Source organism: Platalea leucorodia (assembly GCF_965183815.1).
Source record: "Platalea leucorodia genome assembly, chromosome: Z".
NCBI lineage: Eukaryota > Metazoa > Chordata > Aves > Pelecaniformes > Threskiornithidae > Platalea > Platalea leucorodia.
Window position 1 is genome coordinate 10,377,011 of NC_138858.1, and position 11,979 is coordinate 10,388,989.

Sequence of the window (11,979 nt, forward strand, 5' to 3'; positions counted from 1 at the left end):
ACATCCCTCCTCTGACAAGAGCAAAAAGTCCAAGACCCACACACAGTTAAGAGGGCAGCATTCCCCCAAAGCTGTAACCAGCAGAAAGTAAACTGCTAAAAGGCTGCTCACTGTCTCACCTTCAGGACACTGAAACTCGCAGTTCTGCAAGGGTTTGGGGTGGTTTTTTGAAAGCATACAAGCCTCATATAAGTGGATATTGCCCTTTTGGTCCCTCCATTTTCCCATGACTAAAATTTGAAAAATGATACTTACCAACCCTGATGCTGTGCTCTAAAACTCTAAGGCAGAGCATGACCTTAGTTTTGATATCCCAAAAGAACCTTGCCATGAAGTCCGAGTTTTTGAGATTTGTTGTCATGGGAGTTACTGTGAGATCACAACTACACCACAGGAATTTCTTTGCAGGATCAAATGCAAGAGACTGATAGAATGGGATAAAACAGCTCTCAATACACTGCATTTAAACATTGCTGAGTATACATGCAACTGCTGAGAACAGCAGCTTTAAGGAGTAGAATTTTTACTTCCACTTATTCATGAAAGTCCATTCGAAGAGTTACGAATACATCCAAGAAAAACATTTTGTGCTCTTTTCCGAATTTTTTGCCAGAGAAAGAAGAAAGGGAAGGAAAAAGCACATTTAAATATATTATCTCATTCCCAAAGCCAGAGACAGAACTTCCCTTAAAACGATTCTAAGTTCTCAAATGTTCTATACACAATGAATAAAACCCAGAAAATTCCCGGAACACAAAACACCAAGAGTAAGGCCTTACATATCAGAGATGATCAGTTAGACTTTAATGTATATTCTAATATGGAAGCACATTTGAGAACAAAAAACTTTGCTCAACTGAATTATCACCATTCCTATCAAATTAAAAAAGGAATAAAACAAAGAGCCCAAGGAACACAATGATGTTAAGCTACAAGAAAATCTACGATTAAACCCGGTAAGTTAAAAAAACAAAAAAAAAACCAAACAAACAAACAAAAAAAAACACCACCAACCTTATACACTAATGTGAATCCACAAAAGGCTGTAACTTCGCTTCAGAGGCAACTAATGTTTATCTGGAACTCACTCATCAGTAGAGATTCTAACATGACTAAAATGCAAGTTGTTGTTTAAGAGTTAGAAGTACACGGATGTCAATCTAAAATTCTTACACTGTAAACAAGTATTTCTTTGGCTGAACTATTCCGGAGCTTTAGTTTGATATCCAATTGCTGTAAAAGACTTGAAAGCCTAAGTTCCAGAAACACATGACAATGCTTTGTTTAACCTTGAGACTCTTGGAGCTCTGATAGTTTGAGTTTAAATACAATTGGAAAATATTCAAAGCATCTTCTTTAAGATGAGCTTTTGGGAAGCTTTTTTTTTCTTTTTAACTGGTCTGAAACTTAACAAAATCTTAATTTTATACAGTTTTTGGACAAGGAAATTGAGGGCATCTTTCCACTTTTTTTCTTTTAATTAGAAATTCGGGTCATTTTAAAAATACATACAACTTCTGAAAAAGAGGGGTGGAGACTAAATACTGTAGGTCAGTATTTCAACAAGCTTTGATACATCCCAGAAGCTGAACTGCTTGGAAGGTCAATTCACAACAAGTCCTGGAAGAGCTAAGCATACCACTTCTTCCAAGCTGGTCTTTAAGATTTCAAGAAAGCAGGGCTCCTTACCTCTCTAGACATAAATATCATACCAGTATAAAATACGATAGAGTCGTAATACCCAAACATACATTTGGATAAACCAATCTAGTCTAAAGCTCTATTTTCAGTCTCTTACATGTTGTCTTCGGCTGAATGCTTTTAGGTTTTAACTATAATAAAATAAGCAGAGTTTAGATATACATTTTAGCAAAGTTTAGCACAGTGTTTGAGCTATGCTTATGTGAGGTCACTTCACCTGGCACAGAAATTGAGTAATCTGAAGTTGAAATTTTTCAGGAAATGTAAGGTGGTAATGGTCTCATTTTATTCAAGAGAAGGACTAAGTGAATCTCTAGACAGAGCTAACTTTCCTCACCGTTAGAGTGCCAGAAGAGATAGCTTATCCCCTCCCCCTTCAACATTTCTCCCTTAAAAAAGAACAAAAAGATTATCTTAAAAAAGCTTTCACAGTATTTCACAGCATGTCTGTTCATATATAAACTTCTGGGAAAAAAGGCAACTCGTCAATGCTGCACTACACATACCCATAAATGCAAAACAAAAATACGTTTATAGGAATACCAGGAGAAGTAAGATGCAAAATAATCTCACAACTTTCCAGTTCGCATTACTGAAGGCCCAGCCGCTACACACTAACAGAGCAACACTATTTCAGAAGACTGAAACACAGTCACAGGGTCAAATAATTCACCACGCAGATTTAATAGCCAAAAGGGATGTGGAGAACAGAGACCCCTTCCCACTCCCCAGGTATTTCACCAGGGCTCATCACTCTTGGTGTTATTTCATTACTCGCTTTCAGCGCAGTTCATCAAAGCAGGAATTTTGTTTGTTTGTTTGTTTGTAAAGACACACCTAAGGCACCCCAGCATTAATGATTTGATTTCTGCTGCCATGAACCAAACTGTGGAAGATTTTAACAAACAAATCAAAGTAGCAACGCATCATATCAGTGATCAAGAATACAAAACTCTTCCCCCCTTTCTCCCCCACCCCAAACCTGTCTTGTAACTACCCCCAAGCCACATCTTCCTCCTGCTCCTCCACAGGCAACTCATTCTGTCCCTCTCCCTCTACAGACTGCATTAGGACCTGTCTGTTGAGTCAAGGAGAGAACATACCACCAAAACAACAGGCTAGCAACTGATCCTAACTTTTCTCCAATACCATGGAGCAACTGCAAGGGGAGGAAGAGTTGCATGCCAGCTTTTCAGTCAGGGCCTGTCAATAAAGGGGACCTACAACCACAAAACCAGTTCTTGGGCCACCCACTACTCCTTAACAAAGTCCTGGCAAGGAAAACAATGTCAACTCCAGTTGCTAAACTCTTTTCATTTGTTCTCTCCTACATTCAGCTGCAATCCCAAAGAGCTACTTCTTTTTTGCTAGGTGGAAAAGGTTTTAGTTACCAGTCTGACTCAAATGTACAAAACCTGCTTGTTCTGGCCTGCAAGGTAAGACCCGTCACTCAATATGTTTTTGTGCTCAATTTTTGCTTAGATATTAAAATCAACTGAAAAGGGATGGTTCTGCGGTTTCTTGCCCTATGTTTTATTACATTTTATAATAGGTAGGTCATTTCATAACCAGTGAAATGCTCAGGATGCCTTCTGTTGATCAGTTATTTTAATGGATTTCTTTACTGAGAAGAAACACAAAAGTTATACATTTTCACTTCCCTCTCTCGCATGACTGAAGTACTCAAAAGCACTCCCCAGCAATCGACAGAATCAGCAAGAGAGATAAGTCATATAAATATTTGAGGTAGGTTTTCTAGCAGAAACTAAATCTCACTGATGTTTCATTTCAGAGGACTGTACTAAAAGAGCCGACCCAGCACTTCTCAGATTCAATATCGCTAACTATGAAGTAATTTTAACCATCTAACTTTATTTTAACCTTTAACCCAGTTGTGGGGGTCCTGGGGATTTGGGGGCTGGATTTGCAAGAACAGGAAAAATAGGCTGATCCAGTTCACTTCTAATTTACCAGGACTTGTGTAATTCTGCAAAGTTTTGGCTTTACTCTCATTAAAAAGTACTGCTAAAAATAATTTTGATGCACATAGCTTCATAAAATGAACTGCCCCGTGTGCAGAAGTACACTAAGAACTCAGCGTAACCTCTCCTGAATGTTTTATGTACTTTAAACCATCATTTACAATCCACACAATTCCTGGACAGAACATATACAGGATTTGGGCAATTTTATCACTATCAGACAATCAAATGCTTGACCTGTTTCTTCCCTCACAGAACTGCTGAATTATAGTCTTCACCTCAGCTAGAAACGAGACAGCCAATTACTCCTTATTTGCAAGCACAGAAATTATTTGGATTACAAAAATGCCTCTCACTGCATTTTCACAGCACTTTCTCTAAACACGTATCCCAAACCCACCCACTTCTCCACCTATCAAAAGTCATGAATTACTGCTACCACCACCCCTACCAAATTCAGTCCTTAATCCCCCTCCTTCTCAAAGGCATGTAAGAACGCATGGCCTTGAGTTTGCCTGAAGGACTACAGATTTGACTATGTCAAGTAGTTTGAGCTAGAGAAGAAAGCTTTTTTTTTTTTTTTTTTAGGGGGTGGCTCATCAATGTATATAAATACCCAGAGGGAAGGTGCCCACACAGAGCCAGGCTTATTTCAGCCGTGCCCAGTGACGGGACCAGAGGCAATGGGCACAAACTGGAACACAGGAGGCTCCGCCTGAACATTAGGAAATGCTTTTTTACTGTGAGGGTGATGAAGCACTGGCTATTTATTCAAAATAAATTAGTTATTCAAAAGACATCCAGACACGGTCCTGGGCAACCTGCTGTAGGTGGCTCTGATAGAGCAGGGGGAGACAAGATGACCTCCAGAGGTCCCTGCAACCTCAGCCAGTCTGTGATTAAGTGAAGTAAAAAGGGAAGGAAGTCCTATAACAGAAAAGCTGTTCTCAAAAATGCCCCGCAAGCTTCATTAGAGACAACTCTTAAGCTCTAGCTCTTCCGCTCAGATGGTCATATAAAGAAAACCAAGTGAATGTCTATCTTCAATTAAAGCAGCAGGGTAAAAGTCACTGGGACTTTAAATCCAGCAACATACACTATCACATCAACAGATAAAATGGTAAACAATGACAACTGGAGTAGAGGTATAAAGTTGCAAGGAGTTTTATACTGGCGGTCATAACGGAGAACTATTCAAGAAAGATAATAAGCATCTTTTCCTAAGACACAGAGAAAGGTCCCTGCACATGGCGGCTATCTGGACATCAAAAAGCAGCAAAGAAACCCAACAGGTTGAGGATGCATATCAGAAGCCACAAGGTTTTCCCAAACACTGAAAAAAACCCCACTATCGCATGCTCATTAACTTGCCTTCACCAAGCTCATAACGTTATTTCCATCTTTCTCTAAACTTAATTTCAGACAGTTACCCCTTGGCACTTACCCCATGTTCAAAACACTCAGAAACTCATTCAGTGGCTAATAAAAGAAAGTGAAGCACAAGACCGGGAAGTGCAGTACTGCTCCCGCTCATCACATTTAGTCACCCAAAGTTAACGCCAGTAACTTAGGTCCCTCTTATGTCAGTCTCAAAATGGATCACAAGTCAGTGATCTGAAGAACGTGTGACTGAAAGCTGAAATTAAAGCCCAGGAACAGAAGACATCTGTCCCTTGGGGTACAACCCATCAAAAGCACGGACCAGGATTTCTCAAATACAATATATTATGTACAGCCTGACAGCAGAGCAGAGTTTGGCACCAGGATTCCTTTCAGATTCATGTTGCTGAAACCGCATCTAAGACAACATGCAAGTTTCAAAAGCAAGGAAGAACGTAAATGCAGAAAGAAAAAACTCAATCAGCAATAGCCTTCAAATACAGGGAAACATGGACAATGTGATAATACAAGATATCAGTCAAGTATTTAACATAAAATAGCTGTGATTCAGTTAACATTTAGAACCAAACAGAAAGAGGAAACAAAAAAGCTTTCAGAAGCTATATGCTTCATTCTATATTATTATATCAACCATCCTTAAAACACTTAACAAAACAAATACAGTAGGAAAAAAAATTCTTCCTCTTTGCTCAAAAGCAATCTCAATATGGTCTCTAAAGCACCATCCTACTTCCAGGAACAGTATTTTAGTCATAAGAAATACAACTGAAATGTTCTAGATGAAACCTATACCACACACAGTAAAACTGCAAAAAAACTTCCTCTCCCTACAGTTAACCATTAAAAATATTTAGGAATATGATCACAGCTACTGAATTCAAATACTACACCTTCAACCACAGGGCTGACTAGCAGACTAAGACAGACTTTTCCCGCCCCCCTGCCCCTTAAACTGGGTTAAAAAACATGCAAACTGATGATTCAAATCTGGAGGTTAAGAGAGTATTTGTGTTTTCTTCATTTAACTTTGGATTCAAATAGTAAATGATTCTGTAACACAAATTCTGTTGAACCTGCATCTTCTGCAGATCTGGAATAAACTGTGTTTCCTGTATGATAAAGCAAAAAAACCAAAAGCATAAAGTTCACCGTAGGAGTACTACTTCAGGCAAACCTTAAGTCTTGAGAAAGATCAAAGCTCTCTAAATATGGGAAACATTTCATTGTTTTTAATGCAGAATGCTACACTCAGCCAGGTTAAGGACTCCTCCAAGCTCATCTGTTGGAAGACTGATTTGAGAAGCTGGGGAGGGAGAGGAAAAGAAGCTTGACAAGTTTACCTTCAAAAGAAGCCACAGTATCTTGCAGCTTTCACAAAGACAGCTGGACCAAAAAAAAAAAAAAAAGATAATTTCAAGAGAACTGAGAGTAGGAACAACTCCATCCAAGGGAACTGCGCAAAGTTGCTCACATAACCTATCTTAGAAGTTTTACCATCTAGAGAGAACATAAATAAAACAATATGCTCAGCAAAATAGTTATGATGTAGTAAAAGCAAGCTGAGCAAGCCATGAGACCTCAGGCATCAGACTGTATCACCTCTAATCTATCCGTCTTTCGTCACTGTTTACTCTTTGCAGCATTGAGTAGTGGGGGGGAAGGGCCGAAGGTACCACACCTGTGAAACGGACTGCAGAAGCCCCAGGTGGACCGGGAGTTCTGACAAACTGCCCGTTCAGATGGCCAAAACTTTTAAAGAGTGTGGACTTTCATGTTAGAGCAAAACAGAGAAACCCTTTGTACAATTTTTGTAAAATATGAACCTTAAGTAACTGCAAGGGAGCTACTTCACCACCTTTCATCCCGGCTCTCACTTTAATGAACATAACCTGTTTAGGGAAGTTATATGAAAAACAGTACAAGTCCAAACTAGGTCTTCTCTGAAAAGCACAGAGGACGCAATGGGCTACAAGTGAGTAGATTGTATCAGGTAAAAAAAAAAAAAAAAAATTCAACAAAAAGCTCCAGCAGAATAACAGCACTGAAGCAGATACTACTCGTATTTCCTCTAGCACCTTCCATTCAATACTTCTGAAGTAACACAAATACAACACTGAGTTTCTCTAATCTGTCATCTCATAAAGGGGACAAGTCACTTGGCTTCTCTTTTACCAAGGTCATACCAGGCTGTTGCAAACCCGAGCGCAGAACGCAGGTCTTCAGAGTCCTGCTCATGTGCTTTAACCAAATAAGAAACAAAGATAAATAAAAAGATTAACAAAAGATATAAAGTTGTATTCCTATTCTTTCATGAAGAACCTATTCCAAGTACATTACTAAATTACAAGTACTAAACATAACTGAAATTGCAAGTAACCATTACCATTAATAGTAATACTATCAATACTAATTATTAACAGAGTATTAACAGTCTATGATACATACATTTCTCAAGCACTAATAATCAGCATATTATTCTGCTATGATCAGTATCACTAGGGGGACACCAGCAACAAATAGAAAAACATACAAAAGAATGGCATTCTATGAGGAAAGCATCAAATAGAACAGAAGTTCATGGAAGAAATATAAAACATCAAAAATCTGCTTCTAAGTTTTAAAACGGTAGCTTAAAAATCGGAAGAGCTTAAAAAACCCCAAACTTAAAATTAATAGCTTCTGCTAACAGACATTTTTTTGTTGGGTTTTCCCTTAGCTTCCTTAAGATTTTAGTGATGAGTCTGTAACTCCAGAGTCCCCTCGAATGCGCAAATCCTTGTGCAACTGAGGGGCACCAGGAGGTTTTTTGAGGACTGGCCAAAACAATGCAAGTGAAATGGCCTAAATGTCTGAATTTCCATGACCGTGTTTTTATTACTACAAATGCTTTTTTAAATCAATACACTGATAAAACTGCAACTAGAACAAAGCAGAATAGAGCTTGCCCAATTCCCACTCTTCCCTCCCTCCTTTAAGTTACCAAGATTGTTGAGGTTATAAACACAAAAGCTGGCTCATTTTCCAGACTCTACATCAAAATTCGTTTACACCAGTTAATCCAGTTTCTCCATGTAACCCTCCAGGAGTCCCAAAACATCATTAACGCTGCAAAGTGATTTAGCCTTGCTTGCTTTCAAGTTACCCAGTGTGAGGTTAAAAATAAATTCTTTAAACAAGTTAGGTCAAACCACCACAGAGAGATTGGGCCCAGGTATAAATACTGAGTCAGCCAGGTAGGAATCCAAACCCAGATTCCACTAGCGAACGTGATATAACCAAGGGAATTGCTGAAAGGGCCTGGTAAATATTAAAAAAGCAAAGCCTCAGAAGGCTGAGTCGCTGCCGTTTGTTCCGTTTCAAGCAAGCGCTGCTCCTCCAGGCCTGCACATCCTCCCCCTCCCTTCCCTTCACACACATCCAGCTCCAATTTCTCTCCTTGAAAAAAACAGCTGCTCTCACGCCAGGACAGCCCCTCCATTTCAGCAGCCACCGCCGCCCCAGAGGCTATCGCCTTGATCTGCTGCTGTATTATAAGCACTCAGCTGTTACTCAAATTGAGATGACTGTGGACCGATTGCTGCTTGGTAGCCAGAGACGAAGCGGGCTGGCCCTCCTGAGCTTCCCCTTACACAGCTCCACACCAAACCCGAAGTTTCTCTTCCACAACACTGCATGTTCTTTTGAACGCAACCAAGAGGGCTCTGCGTGTCCACGCTCCTGACGTTAACACACCTATAAGAGAGAAGCTTCAAACCAGGTTCACCCTGAGCAGCTCCCAGGTGGCATTCAACAGCACTGCAGACATCTCAGCACGTATTTTTAGATCTATTTCACATCACAGAGTTCACATCCTTGCCATCAGGCTCAAAGGTGCACCAGGTCCCTTTCCACACCCAGCTTCTCACAGAAGGGTTTCTACCAGCTCACTTTCCTGCTGTAATTTTCTTCAGCAACAAGAGCAAACACAGAAGAGCTTTCTTTTCTCTTTTTAAATGCAACATAAGCCAGCCCAATAGCAAAGCTCTGCACTGACTTCCAGTTCTCAGCAACCAAACGTAACCAGCAGTGAGGAAGGACTAGGCAGAGCAGGTGAACAGAGAGAACGGTTCATTCATCGCCATGTCCTCAAGTAACCTACTGTTGCTGCTGAGATGTTATTGTCAGTGAATTCTGTGGCTGTGACCGTGACACGGCTGTCCTACCCCGCCCCCCACCAGCCAGGGAGCATCCGGGAAGGAGATGGGAAAAGACAACATGGAAGTAAAGCCCTACACAAGGCACAAATCAATAGTTAATTCACCCACTTGTTCCCTTCCCGTGCTGCCGGCCCTCCTTTGGCCTGACTGGAGATTAGGAAGGGGCCCGAAGGCACACCCCCCTCCACCAGCCCAGCTTCTCCTCTGAGGGGTCCGGCTGCACCCCGCTCCCTCCTCACAGCCCACAGCGCCAGGAGAAGCACAAACCCATCAGGAGAGAAACCCCCCCAGCTGTGAGGAGATGAGAAACACGGAGGATGGGGTGCAGGACCCCCTCCCCAGAAGGGAAGAGGGCGGAAAGCTAACCCACCCCTCCCAGCACCCAGCGGGGGTCGGGTGGGCTCCCCCCTCCTCACACCAGCCCGTGGCTGGAGGAGGGCAAGAGCTGCCCGCAACCGCGGCCTACTCAGCGGCCCCTGAGGAGGGAAGGGGGGGGGGGGGGGGGGGGGGCAATCTAGGGCAGGGCCAAGCTTCCCCCGGGCGTCCGCCAGGAAAAGTAGGGCAAAGCCGCCTCCCCTCACACACCGCCATCCCCCCCCACGACCCCGGACAAAAGCTCTGCACCGGATTAGGGAAACGACCCCGGGACGGGGCCCGTCGTCCCCCCGAGGGACGCTGGAGGCGACGGGCCCCGTCCCGGGGCCTCAGGGCCGCTGAGGGAGCAACGGTCGCCCCCGGGCCGTTGGGCGGGAGAGGGGCGCGCGCGGTGAGGGGGGGACGCTCCCCCCACCCCGGACCCTGCGGGCGCGCGCGGCCCCGGCGCCCCCCCGCCTCGCGCGGTACCTGCCCAATGTGCTCACAAAGCAGCAGCGGCGCCCACCAGCGTCACGTGACCGCCCCGCGCCTCGCTCGCTCGCTCGCTCCCTCCCCCCTCTTCTTCTTCTTCTTCCTCCTCCTCCTCCTCCTCCTCCTCCACGCGCGCGCGAGGCCGCTCCCCCTCCTCGTGACGCGACGCCGCGCGCGCGCTCGCTCACCGCCCCCTCCCCCCTCCCCGCCTCACCCGCGCGCCTCGCCCCTCACACACCCGCCAGCGCGCGCCCATCCACCGGCCCTTCCGCCTACCCCGGCACCACGTGAGCAGGGCGGGGGGAAGCCGGCCTCTTCCTCCTCACGTGACCGGAAGGGGAGGGAGTTGGTCCCGCCCCATGGCTGCGCTGAGGGGAGGCGAGGCGAGGCAGCGGCTCCGTGCGGGGCCGCGGGGCCTCCCCGCCCCCGGCCGGCCGCGGCGCTGGCTCCTCGCTCGGGAAGGCCGCAGCCGCTCCCGGGGTCGCTCCGTGGAGGGTTGACGCGGCGGCGGAGCCCGGCCGGGAAGGGCTTCTGCGGGAACAGGCGGCCCCGCCTCAGGGCTCTGCTGGGCCGCGGGGAGGCAGCGATCCCGGGCCGCGGCGGGGCGGGTTTAGGAGCAGGGCGAGCGTTCAGAACCGCGGCTCAGCGCCTCACTCGCTGGCCGAAGGCGCGGTTCGAACCAGGAACCGCTGGATTCGAACCGCTGGTTCGAACCTGGACCTTTTTTTAGGTTTTGCTTCTTGTTTTAAGGTGGCTTCTATTTTCTGCCCTATAGGGTTTTGGCAGGACGGATCATAAGCGGTTCGTGTCACAGATTAAAGCCTGTTTGGGTTGCCAGGTTACGTTCATTACCTTTGGTGCCTCAGTCCCAGACAGTGCTCAGGCTGAGGCGACACAGGTTCTGGGCTTTCTAGAGCTCCCTTGTTCCTTCTCTAGTGATTGTTTTCCTGCAGGCTTCATCCCAGACCTATTTGATATCCCAAACAATCCGCATGACTAGGGAATCAAAAGGCTCCACGTTCTTTCTCCACAGTTGCTGAGACCAATGCCTGAGCGATCAGGAAATTGGAACCAATTCTGTGTTCACATTAATTTCTTTTAAGTGTAACATTCTTTTGCCAGGCTGGACACAGGGAGGAACCCCATTGACATGGAAGAATCCCAGGACAAAGGACAGCTGGACCACAGGAGGAAAAGGGCAAGGAGAGAATGCTAGGGACTAAGGGAGAGCGGCAAGGGGTTCCACAGCAGAGGTATGTCAGAGCACTTGGTGCAGCTCCTGGCAACCCAAACTGAACAATGACCGGACAGATGGCAAAAAAGGAAGGTTGCTTGACTCCCCAAGAAGAGGAGTTTCAGGTTGTGAGCCAAGGAAAAAAAAAGAACTTTCTCCATTTAGGGTTTTTCCTGCTGTGCATTTTTCTCATTCTGTACAGCACCTCTGGTTGCCCGAAATGTAACGGTTGTACCCTTCTGGCATCCCTTCTTTGTAAGACCTGGCATTTTAAGGCAGGGCTCGCTTAGCCTATGTGGAAATTAGTCCCCGGTCAGCACTCTGCTGAGCAGGCAGGGTTGGTGAAGGTGATGGGGGCACCAGATAGCAGACTGTTTGTTCAGCCCCCAGTGCTTCCAGTGATATGCCCCATGGTTTTTGACCTTTTCTGGGGTCTTACTTCCTTTACTGCTGTTTGCTCATCATCTGTCCCTTGAGCCCATACTCACCACATAAGTAGAAGGGGCATCAAATCTCATTTTACTTAAGCAATATCTGAAAATTAATCAGTGGTGGTCATGCTTCTGTCTTCTCTGCTTAGACAGAGTAGACAGATGTAAGCGGCCTGCGTCCTGGACTG

The 11,979-nt window shown here is 44.9% G+C and overlaps 1 protein-coding gene across 12 annotated transcripts in view; it reads right to left on the reverse strand.

The window, feature by feature from the left end:
- LOC309603012 (ubiquitin-associated protein 2-like) overlaps positions 1-10,437 on the reverse strand; it is an 80,258-nt gene extending 69,821 nt beyond the window's left edge. For 9 of the 12 annotated variants that reach the window (XM_082337290.1, XM_082337289.1, XM_082337288.1 and 6 more), the window contains exon 1: positions 10,365-10,437. The gene's annotated coding sequence lies outside the window, so the exon portion shown is untranslated. Of the gene's footprint in view, positions 1-10,123; positions 10,226-10,340 lie in introns of those variants that run through there. The other 3 variants (XM_082337297.1, XM_082337298.1, XM_082337296.1) reach the window with 3 other exon arrangements.
- Positions 10,438-11,979: the final 1,542 nt, after the last annotated feature.